The 16,088-nt window shown below is 42.8% G+C and overlaps 1 protein-coding gene across 3 annotated transcripts in view; it reads left to right on the plus strand.

Moving 5' to 3' along the window:
- The window catches only part of NDFIP2 (Nedd4 family interacting protein 2), a 57,847-nt gene extending 54,111 nt beyond the window's left edge, over positions 1-3,736 (plus strand). For all 3 annotated transcript variants that reach the window (XM_053384545.1, XM_053384547.1, XM_053384546.1), the window contains one exon: positions 1,453-3,736. The gene's annotated coding sequence lies outside the window, so the exon portion shown is untranslated. The remainder of the gene's footprint in view (positions 1-1,452) is intronic.
- Positions 3,737-16,088: the final 12,352 nt, after the last annotated feature.

Genomic DNA, 16,088 nt, shown 5'->3' on the forward strand with positions numbered 1-16,088 from the left:
AAATGTCTGTATAAAAACACAGTGCTGAAAGTGTGTTGCTCTACAAATGGGCAGCTCACAGGATCCGTACCAGCCACAAAGGGAGTTAAGCAAGGTTGCATCCTAGCTCCCACACTATTTAATTTATATATAAATGATATTGTCCAGAGTTTAACATCCCCAGAGTATCATGCCCCTAAACTGACCACAAAAGCTATCTATATTATTATATGCAGATGCATAGAAGGGATAAAATGAAGAAAGGGGCCCCAAATATAGTGTGGTAAAGCTGTGTTTAAGGCAAAGACTATCTTCACACTTAAATAGTTATCAATATTCAGTATTAATCTGTTACAATCTACTATACTATACTATAATCTAGTATTAATCTGTTATTACTCTTTGTATCAATGTCTGAATATAATTCAGGGGCTGCAGATAAGAATGTAGACCAACCAATTTAATATGGCTTCAGAATAATGTAAATGAGCTGTGTGCTTGTTTTCAAAATGTATAACTGACTGGAGCCCTTAAAGCATAGGTGAAAACAACATCATAGCATCAATTCTCAATAAAAACAGCTGAATATCTGACCGTTCTTGACATGGAATAGGTAAAGGGACCCCGACAGTTAGGTCCAGTCGTGGACAACTCCAGGGTTGCGGCGCTCATCTCGCTTTATTGGCCGAGGGAGCCGGCGTACAGCTTCCGGGTCCTGTGGCCAGCATGATTTAAGCTGCTTCTGGCGAACCAGAGCAGTGCACGGAAACACTGTTTACCTTCCCGCCAGAGTGGTACCTATTTATTTACTTGCACTTTGACGTGCTTTTGAACTGCTAGGTTGGCAAGAGCAGGGACCAAGCAATGGGAGCTCACCTCATTGTGGGGATTCGAACTGCCGACCTTCTGATCAGCAAGCCCTAGGCTCTGTGGTTTAGACCACAGCGCCACTCGCATCCCTTGACATGGAATAGGTAGCAGTCTGTAAACTGTGTCTCCCAAGGGTTTACACACCTAAGATGTTTCCAAACAGAGAGGTTTCCATGGGCTTTAGAAGGGGCAACTAAATGAATCTTGAGTTTTTCTGAAGGAAGGGAATTCCGCAATCTTTGGCCTCCACCCTAAGGTGGTGGCCAGTCACATTTCTGATGGTGGTTACACCTGCAGGAAAAGCCTTGCTTCCTGTTCTTAACACCTGGGAAGGAACGCAGGGGGAAAATGCTCACTCAGATACCATAGGGGGAAAGCATATGGGATTTTAAAGATTAAAGCACTTTTAACTTAGCCCAGAAACTAATTTGCCTCCACTGGAGTTCTTGTTGTAACGGTGAAAAATTCTCCATGTACTGAAATATCCCCAAGGGACTATATTCACATACATATTTCAGAATGCAGTATTGTTAAATATGTTGTTTGATTATCCCGCTGATTTTTTTAGTTAACTAAAATACAGCTCTTTTCTTTTATTCCCAGACTGCATCGACCAGACATTCCTTTCTCATACCAATGTGAACTTCCAGCCAATCTGTAACCTTCCAAGCGAATAGGGAAAGACGACTACTAGAAGCAGGAGATAAATTTGAAGCAGGATCTTTTTGCCGCTTAGGGAATGACAGGGTGGTCTATGCTTAAGTGCCATTTCTGTTCATTCCACTAAATATTTATATTAAGCATTGCCTTTTGTCTTGCACATATGCATATGTGCTAATTTAACAAGAACTTTAAAAAGAATAAATTCCATGCATATGGTCTGCTAAGCAGTTGAATACAGCCAGACTTGACTAATTTGTGTTTTGTATCTGGAAGATTTAAAGTGGTAACTTGTTTTCACAGTATTATGTACTATCTACTTAACAGAAGTTTCATTAAGTACAAGTAATTTGTACTGAATGACTCACAGTAAGCCACTCAGACTCTGTTAGTATGTAAATTGCATTCATCCAATTATGCACATAAAAACTGCTCTATCACATGATATGTAGTTCTATAAACACGCATTGAAAAGCTGTCGAGGGCTAACCAAGGTTTCCCTAGTGCACCTCTCTTACACTGGTGTGAATTTGGGTCCCGCCCCCCCCTACATAGATGTGGGCCATAAAAGCAGTAGCCTTAATCACTGCCATTTTAAGCCCAATTTGAACACATTCTTAAAGTAAGCATATACAGTAAAAAAATCTGCATGTGCTATAGTTCGTAAAGTCCCAATATTTGATCTGATAATTATATTACAGGAAAGTGTAACACCATCCCATGCTGTTCTAGTGATCTAGGAAACCGGAAGAGAGATTGGAGTAGTAGCCTCAGTTATCAGATCAGGAAGTAATGGGTTTGCTCTCTCTCTTCCTATGTGGCCTCTCCATTATTTCTGCCTTAGCAGAGCAACATGGGATTGAGCCATGTTGGATCAGTGGCTGCGCTGCTCCCAAAACATTCCCACCAGCCCTTAAACTTCAAAAAGAAGTGTCCTGATTACAAACAATGGCAAACTATTAGCAATATCACTTCTTCTCCAATGTCTTACCAGTTTGATGTGCATACGGGTCTTTGGGGCTGTGTAACTTTACGAGTGTTAAGCCCTGCAAGAAAGCTTTTGGCAACAATCTGTACAGAGCCAAAAGAATTAAGACGTGCATCAGAACAATGATGTTTCCTTAAGGGCACAAATTGATGGATTTTGAGTCCCGGTCCTGCAGGGGGGGAAATCTTACACTCGTTTCACTGTCATGTTCATCATCTCATTGGAAAGGCTAGCGTAAGATAATTGCTAGTCTGATCCTGCACTTTTTTCTAGGTAGGTAGACCTCTACCCCACTCCTTTTTCTCGCCCTACAATCATTGGCTCTAACTGGAGATCAGGACTGTACACTCTCTGACTCCGACTGCACAACCTCCACTCCTCTAGGTGAGTTTGTCAAGGAGCCCTACTCCGTTCCAGCTGAAAGGAACGGACATTGGCCATCACCAGTGGATGAACAACCTAGTTCTTTAAGCCGGAGTGTCAGTTTTCCTTCTTGTTGTGTTTTGTGGGAGTGTTTCCATAATCGCCGTTCCTTAACCCCAAAGGTAACTCGCCATGCTTTCACAGGAATGATGTTAAGTTTAGGTCAGTTCCATTGGGCATGTTTTCATTTTCCTTGCAAAAATACAAGCAATTCGCCATCAGTGGTATCCGCACCATAGTAATGATGGCCCTCCCGTGCAAAGGAATATATCTAGGGCTTTTTATGGGGAGGCAAATGTTGAAGCACATGTGTTTCTTCCCCAAACATCTCTGGGACTCTGCACTCTGGCATGACGGGAGACAAAATCTCCCAGATATCCACAAACAGCTCTCATCTCAGTTGCTGCCAATCACTAATCACTCTGCGTTTGGGGAGTGGTAGATGCACATTCATTCTTTTGTTTGTTTCTTAATTTGAACTCTTGCATTTTTAATACTAATGTGTAGAGGGAATTATATGTCTCATTTAGTGCTGTATCCAATTTTGTATCTATTGTATGCATAAGGTTTATATTCTTTAATATTTCAGGATTAATAATAATTAAAAAAAAGGCCGAAGAGTTTGAAAGCAAAAGCCCACTACTGCTTTTCATGAAAACAAGATTCTCTTGGGAATTCCCATGTGTTTCTCTCTGAATTCATCAGTATTTTTTCTATGATTTTCTCTCCTCTCTATCTCTCTTATTTATCTTCCTTTTTTTGCATTATTTGTTCTCATAAGAGGCAGGTGAATAAAAGTTTTTGTTTTGGAATAAAGGCTCCTGGTTTTATGTTGCACATTAGGAAACTGCTGCAGTTTCTATCAGGTCAAATGGTTTGTCTGGATTCTTTCTGCTTGGTTCCATTTTTAAAACTATAAATTTGTTACAGTGTTGTGGAGGATTTGTAAATGTGTGTGTGAGAGAGAGAGAAAGAGAGAGAGAGAGAGAGAGAGAGAGAGAGAGAGAGAGAGAGAACGAACATGTGTGAGTGGTGTTTTTATCTAAGATCAAAGCTGCTGCTTTGGCGATCACTCATAGCTGAGTAAGATTGTCTTCCATGAATATGGTCTTAACAGTGAGTCCGTAAGTGACTGTGGAGGCCAATTCTGGATCCACACTTCCTTCCACAGTGGGGACATAGGTTTCTGGGTAGTAGTTGAAGGTTTGCCAAACATGACTTCCTCTTGGCACGTTTCTCCCTTTCATCATGACACCATTGGTCAAGGCTGTTCTCCGATTGGAGCACTCGCAGGCCAGTGTTTCCCAGTTGTCAGTGTTTATACTACATTTTTAAAGATTTGCCTTGAGAGAGTCTTTGAACCTCTTTTGTTGACACAGCATTACACTTTCCATTCTTGAGTTGGGAATAGAGTAGTTGCTTTGGAAGATGATAATCAGGCATCTGCACAACATGACCAGTCCAACGAAGTTGATGTTGCTTTGAGACTGGTGATCTTTGCTTCTTCCAATACAGTGGCATTAGTGTGCCCGTCTTCCCAAGTGATGTGTAAAATTTTTCTGAGACATTGTTGATGGAATCTTTTCGAGGATCTGGAGATGCCGTTTATAAGTGGTCCATGTTTCATAAGCATACAGTAAAGTTAGTAGTACAATAGCTTTGTAAACAAGCATTTTGGTTTCCCTGCAAATGTCCCAGTCCTTAAACACTCAGATACTAGGGGCAAGGCACTAAGGAAGAGTCTCTCAATTCCCCCATCTTGGCACGTTTCATCATGACACCGGTGGCAGTGTCCTGTTTTTAAATAACTCTGTGCACATAGAAAGAAAGAGACTTGATATTTGCCCACAAGGGAAAACATACAGGGGTTTGAGGTGAGTAGAAAAGTTATTTCCCATGGCTAGAGATAAATCACTTTAAGGTGACTTCTTAGGTTTGCTGCTGCTTAAAAGAAACTGGTTCCTGCCTGGAAACTGCAAGGCAATAAAGGATTTTCTCATTCAGAATGATCTTGCTGCATTCGTTATTCTTCCCTGAGAAGTCAACCCTGCAAGTTTCTGTTGTATATATGTACTTTGCAGTCCCCTTAAAAATAATGAGGTTGTAGGGCTAAGTTCTTGAATCTATTGTGTCTGCTCCACACCTACACCTGCCCCAGAGTTTTTAAATGAAAGATATAGATGAGATATTATTTAGAATCAGTTTTCCCCATGTATACTCCATGTGAAAGTGTTCAACTAAATAGGAGCTTCATTCTACCTATAAGCATAGTCCAAAGCCCTTAGAAGTGGGAGGGCAAGTAATAATGAAATGAATTATTTGGGTTTCTCTGTACACATAAACAGACATTGAAAAACAGTGCATGCTTCAAGATGCAAGACCTCAAAAGTTTTCATAAGGGGGAAGGACTGGTAGTAAGAGGACAATATACTGTCTCAACGGGAAGCAAAGTACAAGCTCCTAATTTGCTGCTTTAGGTCCCTTGGCTTTTGACTATGAATTCATCCTCTCCCCTTCTTCAGTTCTTCTATTAAGAAAAACAACCTGAATTATTTACAAGGGTTTTTATTATAGCTGCATTGGTTTCAATGGGAAAAAATTAAACGTGCTAATTTGCCACAATAATACATGATCTATAGCAGGGTTTCCCAAATTTGGGTCTTTGGCTGCTTTTGGACTACAACTCCCATCATTCCTAGTTGGACCAGTGGTCAGGGATTATGGGAATTGTAGGAAAGATGGGGATTTGTAGTTCCAAAGCAGATGGAGACCCAAGTTTGGGAAACTCTGATCTATAGTGTCAAATGCTTGGATATTGTTCCCAATAGTTTTTTTAAATGTAGAATAGGCTTTAATAGAGGGTCATGGACTTGGTTTTTAAGAGATTTAAGTACAGAGTTTAACAGACATCTGATATTAAATATAGATTTTAAAAATAATCTGTTTTACATTTGAAACAGGCATTTCAGTTCCTGGGGACCAAAAGTCCTTCTGCATCAGAGATCAAAATAGCAGAAGCTTAAACAGCCCATTCATAAAGTCTTGTTCTTTGACTTCAGTTCTGGATATCTATGAACTTATCTCAAGTTCATTTTGTGCTCTCTTCAGACAAATATTAAAGCCGAGGGATTAGTAGACATTGTTCTTGTAAAGAGTTATTTGAGGAAAATAAAATAAACAGGACTTAGACGATCTCTTCTGAACATTTTAATGGTTTTTGGCTGTAGTCTCTTGTTATTGCCATGTTAGCAGAAAGTCCTGCTTTTTTTTTACTTCTATATTAAGCTACTAGTATCATAGGAAGCGTTTAAATCTGCCGTTGGAGTGACTCCTATACAGAATCTCCATCAATTGGGGAGACTTACTTGAATGGGACTTGTGCACACGTAACAAGATGTAGGCTCATAGTTTAGGATTTCCAAGACACCCCGAATTTTTTTTGGGGGGGAAGGCCTTTTAAGGAAAACCCAAAAGTTGTTGAGGTGTGTTGTTGTTGTTGTTGTTTTACAAAAACACGATTTTTCAATTGACTTGTCTAAGATCCAGCACCTCCTTTCGGAAATTCCACCTTTGTAATCTCGGTAATGTCTGGGGGAAATCCCGACAGATATCAGCCTTATCATAGCTTCTGGGTATTAGATGTTTTGAGAAGTCTTGTAAATGTGGATTTGGTATTTTTATTGTGGAGCACCAGTCGGGGAACCCCCAGGGGATGATGGCGAGTGGTTAGAGAGAGGAGAGGGAGCAGACTGGGAGGAGGAGAAGGTGTCAGAACCTGACGAGGCAGCAGGGTTTAGTGAGCAGGAAGAGACTGTGGCAGAGAGCAGTCCAGACTCCTAGACAGGAGCAGAGACTGGAGAGGAGAGAGGGCAGGCTGCTGAGGAAGCCAGGGAGTCTACCCCTCCTTCTGTGTCTAGTTGCCCTCCTCCCTGGTCTCCCAGAACATGGGAGACAAGAAAAAATGAGGAAAAGGAGCCTCTGGTTGCTGGGGGAGGAATCTTAGATAGCGGTGGGAAGGTGGGGACCTTCCTTCCTCACAACGGCCTCATTGGGGCAAGACCTAGGAAGAGTTGCTGGGATCATGAGGCCTGTGCTGTTTTGGTTTTTCTGAATAAAGAGTTGATGTCACAGACAGGAATTAAGTGGTGTCCAATTCTGTACGTTCCCAAAGTGCACCACTCTCTGCTACGATGAGCAGAAATGTTAACTCTTGGAGTCCCCCATCCCCAGGGTTGCCATATGTCAGGAATTTTTCGGACATATCCAGAATACTGCAGCCACAAGCAGTGTCCGGGCGGAAATTGGCAGAGAACAATAAAAAGTGTGTGGGGGTGCGCAAAAATGGAGCCCTGTTTATACTGCAAATAAAATATCGGCAGCAAATGAAATGGTGAAGCTGGTGTACAAAGCCCTTCCTATGATTTTGACGGGAAAGGTCACCAATCCGCCTTAAATTCTTTAATTGCAATGCTTTGGCAGCCAGCGATTTTGTAGGAAACGGGTGGGAGTGTTGATTCCTTTCTTGCAAATGGAGCCTTACACTGTCTGCTCAGAAGGAAGTCCAATTGTATTCAATGGAGCTTACTCCCAGGTAAATGGGTCAACACTGGGCAGCCTTACACTGCAATCCTAAGCATTTTTACTCAGAACTAAGTCCCACAGGGTTCAATAGGATTTACTTTCTGGTATGTTCCTGATTGTTCTCACAGTTTCCATCATCATCATCATCATCATCATTATTATTATTATTTCCCCAACAGTGACTGGGGCAGCTTGAATTTAATTTCATTCCATTTTTCTGTGGAAGGTGTTGCACGTGCTCCCTTCCCTCGCACATTTTTTTTATATACAACAATCCTGTGAGGCAGGTTCGGAGGAGAGGCTGTTGTTGCCTCAAGGAGACAGATTTGTATGTGTTTATGACATCTGTGTGCAGCGAGATCGAACGCGGGAGAAACTTCCTGATGCAGAATAAAACGTCACTATTTTTGTGTGAGAAATGTTGGAGCGTCTTGCAGTTTTTAAGGGCACAAAAGAGGCCTGATGATAAAAAAAGTCAATCCTAAGTCAATCCTATTCAAGGCCCAGGAGAGGGTTGTCATCACTTTCCCTCCCTGTGTGTTTTACAAGAGCCTGACAAAGAAATTACAGAGGTGATGCCCTTTCTTTCTTTCTTTCTTTCTTTCTTTCTTTCTTTCTTTCTTGGATAAGAGTTTTAGTAAAGGTTTTCCTGGATTGCAAAAAAAAGCAGGAATGTCTCTTTTCAGGTCTCAGAGTCATAGATTAGTTATGTTCAATGCAAGATATCAATGTTCAGTATAAGGTTGGAGGGGAAGACAAGTTGCGGGAGAGGGTGGGTGGTAAACTGAATCTTTTAAAAACTTAGTGCATGCGTCAGGTTTTTGCATCAGCTTGGGTATGTTCTCTTTCCATTCATTTATTGGTTTTTATTGGCAGTGAGAGAAAGCTCTGCCAGCTTCAGAGCGTGGCTGGTCCCCCATTTGGGATTGGCAAGGCGTAAGGCAGGGAGGTGAACAGTAGGGGGAGCCAGAGCCAATGACAGGCAGAGCCAACTGGTTCTCATTTGTCTTCCTCTACCTGCCATATGTCCTGAATTTCCAGGACATGTCTTGGAATTCGCCTCCAAAAATAGCATCCTAGATTGTTTCTCAGAAATCGGGCAAATGTCCCATGAAACCGGCAACGGGGATTAAATCGTGGTGAAAATGCCCAAACAAAGCTCCAAATTTCTTGTAGATCAATAACTTTGGTTCCCCTAAAAACAAACAAAAACTCAACAACTTCAGGCAAAAAAAAAAAACACAAGCTCAACTTTGTTCTGATTAATTTCTCCATTCGCTTCTGGAGGACCTATTGATTGCACGTTCCTTCCTACTTTGCAGTGAGGTTATGCAAAATTGCATCCAGCAATTATCTTGTATTTTCCCGTTCATTTCTTTACTGCATAAACTCTTGATGTTTTATTTTGGGGTTGTGGAGAGGAGGTTGTTCTGCAAGAGCACCAGATTCCTTTAATCGCACAAATAGATTGCACTGGGATTTGGTTGAATCCCACCTGCAAAAGAGATTGCAACCCTCTAGAGCAGAGTTTTCCAAACTTGGGTCTCCAGCTGTTTTTGGACTACAACTCCCATCATTCAGAGCTAGCAGGATCACTGGTCAGGGATGATGGGAATTGTAGTCCAAAAACAGCTGGAGACCCAAGTTTGGGAGAAACTGCTCTAGTAGGTAAAGGAGCTTTCGAGACTTAGAAATATGGGGCCTGCCTGCAGCTTCTGCCTGTGAGTTACCTGTGCAACGTGCCAACGTCCTCATGGGAGCTGTGCAACTGGGGGAGCATCAGGACAGCATTCTGCTGCGCTGTCTGTTCCATCATCATTGCACCTTGGCATTTTAGGATCTTTTGGCTTTATCCAACTGACTTCTGTGTGGAGTACCCTCATGTCAAATTAATAGACCTAAGCAAGCCATTTGGGACAGGGGTGGCGCTGTGGGTTAAACCACAGAACCTAGGGCTTGCTGATCAGAAGGTCGGTGGTTCGAATCCCCAGCTCCTGCCAACCTAGCAGTTCGAAAGCACATCAAAGTGCAAGTAGATAAATAGGTATCATTCTGGCAGGAAGGTAAACAGTGTTTCGGTGCGCTGCTCTGGTTCACCAGAAGCGGCTTAGTCATGTTGACCACATGACCCGGAAGCTGTACTCCGGCTCCCTTGGCCAATAAAGCGAGATGAGCGCCGCAACCCCAGAGTCGGTCACGACTGGACCTAATAGTCAGGGGTCCCTTTACCTTTACCTTAAGCTATACTGAATAAATTTCAGTGGGTTTACTCTGCCTCTGGCAGTGGTTTGATACAGCCCTATATGTAGCCCTATATGTATTCCTCTGCCCAGAAAACTTAAAATAGAATCGTAGGGGTCATCTAGTCCAACCCCCTGCAATTCAGGAATCCTGCTTTAATCGTTTTCAAACTCACCTGAGATGCTGATTTTGGAAACAGACGGACATTTTTCCCCTTCTGGTTGTGTACACACAATAGCTTTAAAGCACATTCAGAGCACATTCCCCCCAAACCCTCAAAGAATTCTGGGCACCCTAGTTTGTTAAGCCTGCAGTTCTTGACGTTCATTTATTGGGAAATCTTTCTAACTGCGACCTTTGGTCGGAACCGATCATTTCCCTTCTCGTTCCCGGCCACTCCACTAGAATTTAATAGTGTTCTTTTAGTTATCAGATATAGGGGAACCGAAGGACTTTGCAAGATCGGGAGCCAACTTTAAAAAAACAAAACAAGACACCTCCCTCTCTTTTGACTTGAGTACAGAACATGGACGAGAGAAAAAAAATGCCCACAGATATTTACACAGGGTAAATAACCAGTTGCGTAATGAGTATCTGTATGAGGACCTGAAGGGTAATGAGTTCATTAAGCTTGGGTTTCTTCTTGACCATTGTGACCACCCAGAAGGCTCAATAAACCACTTTCCTCTCTTCCGTTGTTCTCCGGAGAAGTGGCCTTCCTCAATCCAGCTATATAAGCATTTAATGAGTGACCTATTTGTGAGGCAGCTTTCCGAATTGGCAAATGAGAGGAGGATATGGAATGTCGAAAGCCTTTCCCTTTTATAACCCCATCTTCCTCCAGTTCCCCTCTGCGTAGAATGTGACCAGCGCAGAAATGGCACCAGTCACCACAGGGCTGAAACGCAGCGCTGACAATAGCTGTCGGCAGCTTTTCTCACCTAACTGTCATCGGACTGAGCGGGGAAATGGGAGGGTGCGAGTGGGGAGAGAAATAGCGAGCCGAGGTGGGACGCTTTCGGATTTCAGCTACTGAGAAATCCCCTAGCCCAAATGCAACATCTTTTTGTGCAGGATTGCTGCATTTCAGAAAGTGAAAATCCGGACAAAAACATTGTTTTCTTTCTTTCTTTCTTTCTTTCTTTCTTTCTTTCTTTCTTTCTTTCTTTCTTTCTTTCTTTCTCTCTCTCTCTCTCTCCCCCTCTCTTTTTCTCTCTTTCTTTTTTGAACAAAGTTTTTCTGCTAGTTTAAAGAAAACTGGCAAAAAAACCCCCAACCACTTGCAGAATGGGTTGTCCTACAACATTTGGGATGAACAGTAAAAAATCAGTCCAGATGCCATTTTTGGGATCAAAATCCCAGCAATGTCTGGGATTTTCCGGGTGTATGACAGCCTTCTTTACAAATACAGATGTTCTTGTTTTCAGTGTACAACCTGCTTAACCTCCCAGTCTTGGAGTAGGTAGGTAACAGGGCTGGATTTAGGTTTGGTGATGCCCTAAACTACTGAAGGTAATGGGGCCCTTTATATGTCCAGCTGTCCTTTGTCAACAAATTATCGCTGTTTTTTGTGTTGAATATATGTTATATGGTAATTTATGGAGCTAATAGGTATCTAAAGCAATTTGCACATAACAAAATATGTATTTTATCCAGTTTTTTTCCCTTTAATTTTTTTGGGGCCCCAAGAGAGTGGGGCCCAAAGCTATAGCTTGTTTAGCTTATATGGAAATCTGGCACTAGCAGGTAACCACACTGGCAGATAAAACAGTGAGGGACCCATATTTCAAAGGTTCTCAAACTGAGCTGTATCAGCCATGTACAGTGAGAGGAGAAGGAAAAGCATGCAAATTTAGCATCTTGATCATTCGCGGCTTATTTTGTGGACTAGAATTTTTATTTACGACCCCCAAGAAGAAGAAGAAAAGCTGTGAGGACAATCCCCCTCAGGTGCCATTTGAAGCAGTATCATACTCTTTTAAACAGCAGCGGTTTCTCCCAGTGCTATTTTTCTGGAATATGAGGTGCCAGAGCTCACCATGAACACCACCCTTGTTCTTTTATAACAGAAATGACATCCACCTGAGAAGTGCCAGAACTGAGTTCTGGTGAGTTCCAGCTGAAAAAATAAGCCCTGGTTTCTCCCAAAGAGTCCTGGGAAGTATAGTTTGTGAAGACCGCTGAGAGTTGTCAGGGGGCCTCTATTTCCCTCACAGAGCTACAATTCCCAAAATTCCTTAGGAACAGGGATTGACTGTTAACCTCTCTGAGAATTGTAGCTCCGTGAGGCAAATAGGAATATTATATTCCTGTGTAACTTTACCTTTTCATGTACAGTGGTACCTCGGGGTTAAGTACTTAATTTGTTTCGGAGGTCCGTTCTTAACCTGAAACTGTTCTTAACCTGAAGCACCACTTTAGCTAATGGGGCCTCCCGCTGCTGCCGCACCACTGGAGCATGATTTCTGTTCTGAAGCAAAGTTCGTAACCCGAGATACTATTTCTGGGTTAGCGGAGTCTGTAACCTGAAGCGTCTGTAACCTGAAGCATATGTAACCCGAGGTACCACTGTATGTGCTTTTTGGAATGCAATATGTCATCGGGCACTGAGGGGCAGGGGAAGATGATGATGATGATGATGATGATGATGATGATGATGATGATATTTGTACCCGTCCATCTGACTAGATTGCCCCTGGCACTCTGGGCGGCTTCCAACAAATGTATAAGCATATGAAAACACCAGACATTAAAAACTTCCCTATGCAGGGCTGCCTTCAGATGTCTTCTAAAAGTTGTATAGTTATTTACGGTATCTCCTTGACATCCAAATAATTTGTATGTGTGATTGCCCAACCATTGTTGATCCCTGTCAGCAAATGGGATCAGTTTGAGAACAGCTGGCTCCGTGTTCTTGGAGCGTTTTATATGTGCTTGCATCTTACCCTTTGTTTAAGACATTGCCCCTTATGACATATTGGAACTCTCTGAAGTTGGATGCAGGAAATTTAGGTTTGTCCTGGAATTTCATTGTCCCTGTTTTTCACTTTTTGAAATACGGCAACCCTACCTTACAGCCAAGGAGAGTGTTTGTCATCCCCTTCATTTGTTTAACTTTTGAATACCTCTTTGCATAGGCAGTCTGTGTCATGATTTCGCTTCACAAGTTGCATGCACAGTTTATAAGAGAATAAACTTGCACGCTGTATGCCTGCATTTATTCACATCGTGTGAAATGTTTGTCCTGCTTGTTTTAGATGTATCGTGGATACTTGGCTAGGTGGTTCAAGACAGGTATATCCCAAGTAACCCCAACCCACCACTGTTTCTCTCAACCTCAGTCCCCTGGGTCTGCAACATGCTGATAGCAATATTGGCCCACAGTGCAGGTTGCTGGAAGGATTCCTGAGATGATCCTAGAGCTCTTAAGGAAATCGCTGTATAAATACGTGTTTCTGAACAGAGAGCTGCATGACATGTGTCTCTTGCCACCTGCACGTTCAGAAACCAAAACTCAGGTGTGCGTTGCAGACTTTAGATATTTGAAACGGCAATTTCTGAGCAGCCTCGCACGTACAATCCTTCAGCAGTTCTCAGGTGACCCCGGCAGGTGACTGGTGAACTCTGGATTAAAAACAATGTTCTTCCCTCAAATACCAAAGTCTTGATCTTGCCAAGGTCTGCATCGCCTGAAGCTTTGACTTCAAACGTGTTGGAGCGGATGTCCCGGGGAGCTTGATCATTTATTTGTGCGCATCGCGAAACCACCACATAACTTGGCAGGGGAGAAAGGAATGGCAAAGCTTTTGCGGGTCAAGAAGGAGGTCAGCTGGCAGAATGGGGAAGGAAATGCACAAGTTTTCAGACAACAGCACTTCTGATATGTGGTCTCTTGCATCTGTTACACTGGGACCCAAACTGGTGGGTTAAATGCACAGGGTTTTTTTTATTTAAAAAAATGCAAATGAAGAGGAGAAGGATTAATGGGATCACAGCATGCAGGGAGGGGGGACTTTAACCCTTTCCTGCCTTCTGGTGTCCTGATGAAAAACATTCGTTGAAGCTGCTATTTGCACTGTGAGGAATTTATCCATTTCTGTCAAAAAAATTTTTTTTGCATTCCTCCCGGTGCAACTAGTATCCAAAAAAGACTCCCACATACATGCTATATGCAGGATTCTGTGCACACTGAGCCTAAATAAAGATGTAATTATTAAGAAAAGGTGAATTCTGTGACCAACAAACCTTTGGCTTACTTCCATAGCTGTCAAGCATCCCTTATTTGGTGGGACAGTCCCTTATCCCAGCACCATGTCCCTCCGCTGTCCCTTATTGATGATGTTCCTTAAATTTCCCGGGTTTCAAAGGAAGCAGCTCCTCTCCCTCCCTCCCTGCCAGCCAGGGAGGAGGGAGGCTCCAACTGTGTTACTTGGCTGTGTTGCTCACCCAATAAGGAGTCTAAGAACGACTGGGGGGGTGGAGCTTGCATGCCTTGTGCAGATCAAGTTGGCCGCGTTGCCTGGGGACTCGCCTTTGCTCAGCGCTTCCCAGCGGAGAGGTGACGGTGGTTTTCCTTGCTGCACCCCCTTTGCCGGGTTGCTGCGCTATGGGAACAACCACTTGAGGCTTTGTTTGGCTGCTGGTTGACTAAAATCCCTTATTTTGGCTGCTGATCCCTTATTTTTGAGGCTGCTGTTCCCTTATTTTCAAATCTGTAAGTTGACAGCTATGCTTACTTCGCATCATTTTTATATACTTTTAAAACATTTTTTCCCGGCTTTTGCTCGGTATGAAGAAGAGCAAGGAACATCATGGGCCCGCCAAACCCCGCCACTGGAGGCTATTTTAAAGTTGCAGTTACATGCACTTACAACCCAATCCTATGCTTATTTCTTCAGACGTGATTCCTACTGAGTTCAATAATCCCAAGTAAGTACGCATAAGATGGCAGCCTTAATCAGAAGTGAGATGCGTTTTGAGCAATAGGACTGACTTCCAAATAAACAGGGGTACAGCAGGGCCGCACATCATTTATTTTTGCGGTGGAATTTCAAGTCAATTTCCCAAGTCTATCATTATATCAGTAAGAACTAGGAACTTTTTAAAGAAATGAGATTTATGTTTCGCCTGGAGAAGAAGAGACTGAGAGGAGATATGATGGCCATCCTCAAATATCTCCATCACATGGAAGAGGGAACAAGCTTGTTTTCTCCTGCTTTGGATGGGAGGATTCAAACCAATGGCTTCAAGTTACAAGAAAGGAGATTCCAACTAAACATCAGGAAAAACTTTCTGACAGTAAGAGCTGTTCGACAGTGGAACTGTCTCCCTCAGGAGGTTATGAGCTCTCCTTTCTTGGAGGTTTTTAAGCAGAGTTTGGACGGCTAACTGTCATGGATGCTTTGGTTGAGATTCCTGCATTGCAGGAAGTTGAACTTGATGATCCTTGGAGTCCCTTCCAACTTTACAATTCTATGAATCTACGGCAGTTGAATTCAGTGCAACATTCCCCCTTTCGTTAGTGCAAAATTGTAGAATGCACACCATTTGCTTTTCTTCATTGGGAGCTGAGTTTAATTTGATTCGGTCTTGAGAAAACGTTTGGAAGCAGAGAATTTCAAAACACACAGTTGGGGCACTTTGTAACATCAAGATCTGCAGCTATTTGTTTTGAAACGCCATTGTTACCTTGGACATTCTTCCTTCTTAGAACATCCCCCCCCAACCCTGCAATAGTCTCTTTTTCACTCAATGTCTGGTTTCTGTTTGCAATACTTCCACAAAACAGCTCGAGCAAGTAGTGAATCATTGCTGTTATCAAGTGCTCTGACAGCCCGGTTTCAACAAGTCAAGCCTCTCTTTAACCTACTATTTTAAGCTGGCGGGATGGAAGCCTCTACCTGCCAGAACAAAACCCTTTTACATGTACTAGGAACAATATCTTATTGTCTTCGGGGATAGCTTGGTGTCGATAGAAGGAAGAATGGCAAGCGATGCAGTGATTCTGAACATGCAGTCATTCTCACCATCGCATGCTGCTGTTTGAATATACGTAGACCCAGAAAGTGGAGCTTGTCTCATATTTGTATCATGAGACATTGCGGCTAGTGCTAAATACTAAATGCATTTATATCACACGGTCAATGGCTTTCCATCTTTCCAACTTCATGGCTCGCTTTCCACACTGCTCTGTCCACGAAGGAGCTTTTGAGCACCTGTCAGAAAATCCCCACACGCTGCTAAGGATTTGGTAGGTAAAGGTAAAGGGACCCCTGACCGTTAGGTCCAGTCGTGACCGACCCTGGGATTGCAGCACTCATCTCGCTTTATTGGCCGAGGGAGCCGG

This window comes from Podarcis raffonei, chromosome 4 (genome assembly GCF_027172205.1).
Source record: "Podarcis raffonei isolate rPodRaf1 chromosome 4, rPodRaf1.pri, whole genome shotgun sequence".
Classification (NCBI taxonomy): Eukaryota; Metazoa; Chordata; class Lepidosauria; order Squamata; family Lacertidae; genus Podarcis; species Podarcis raffonei.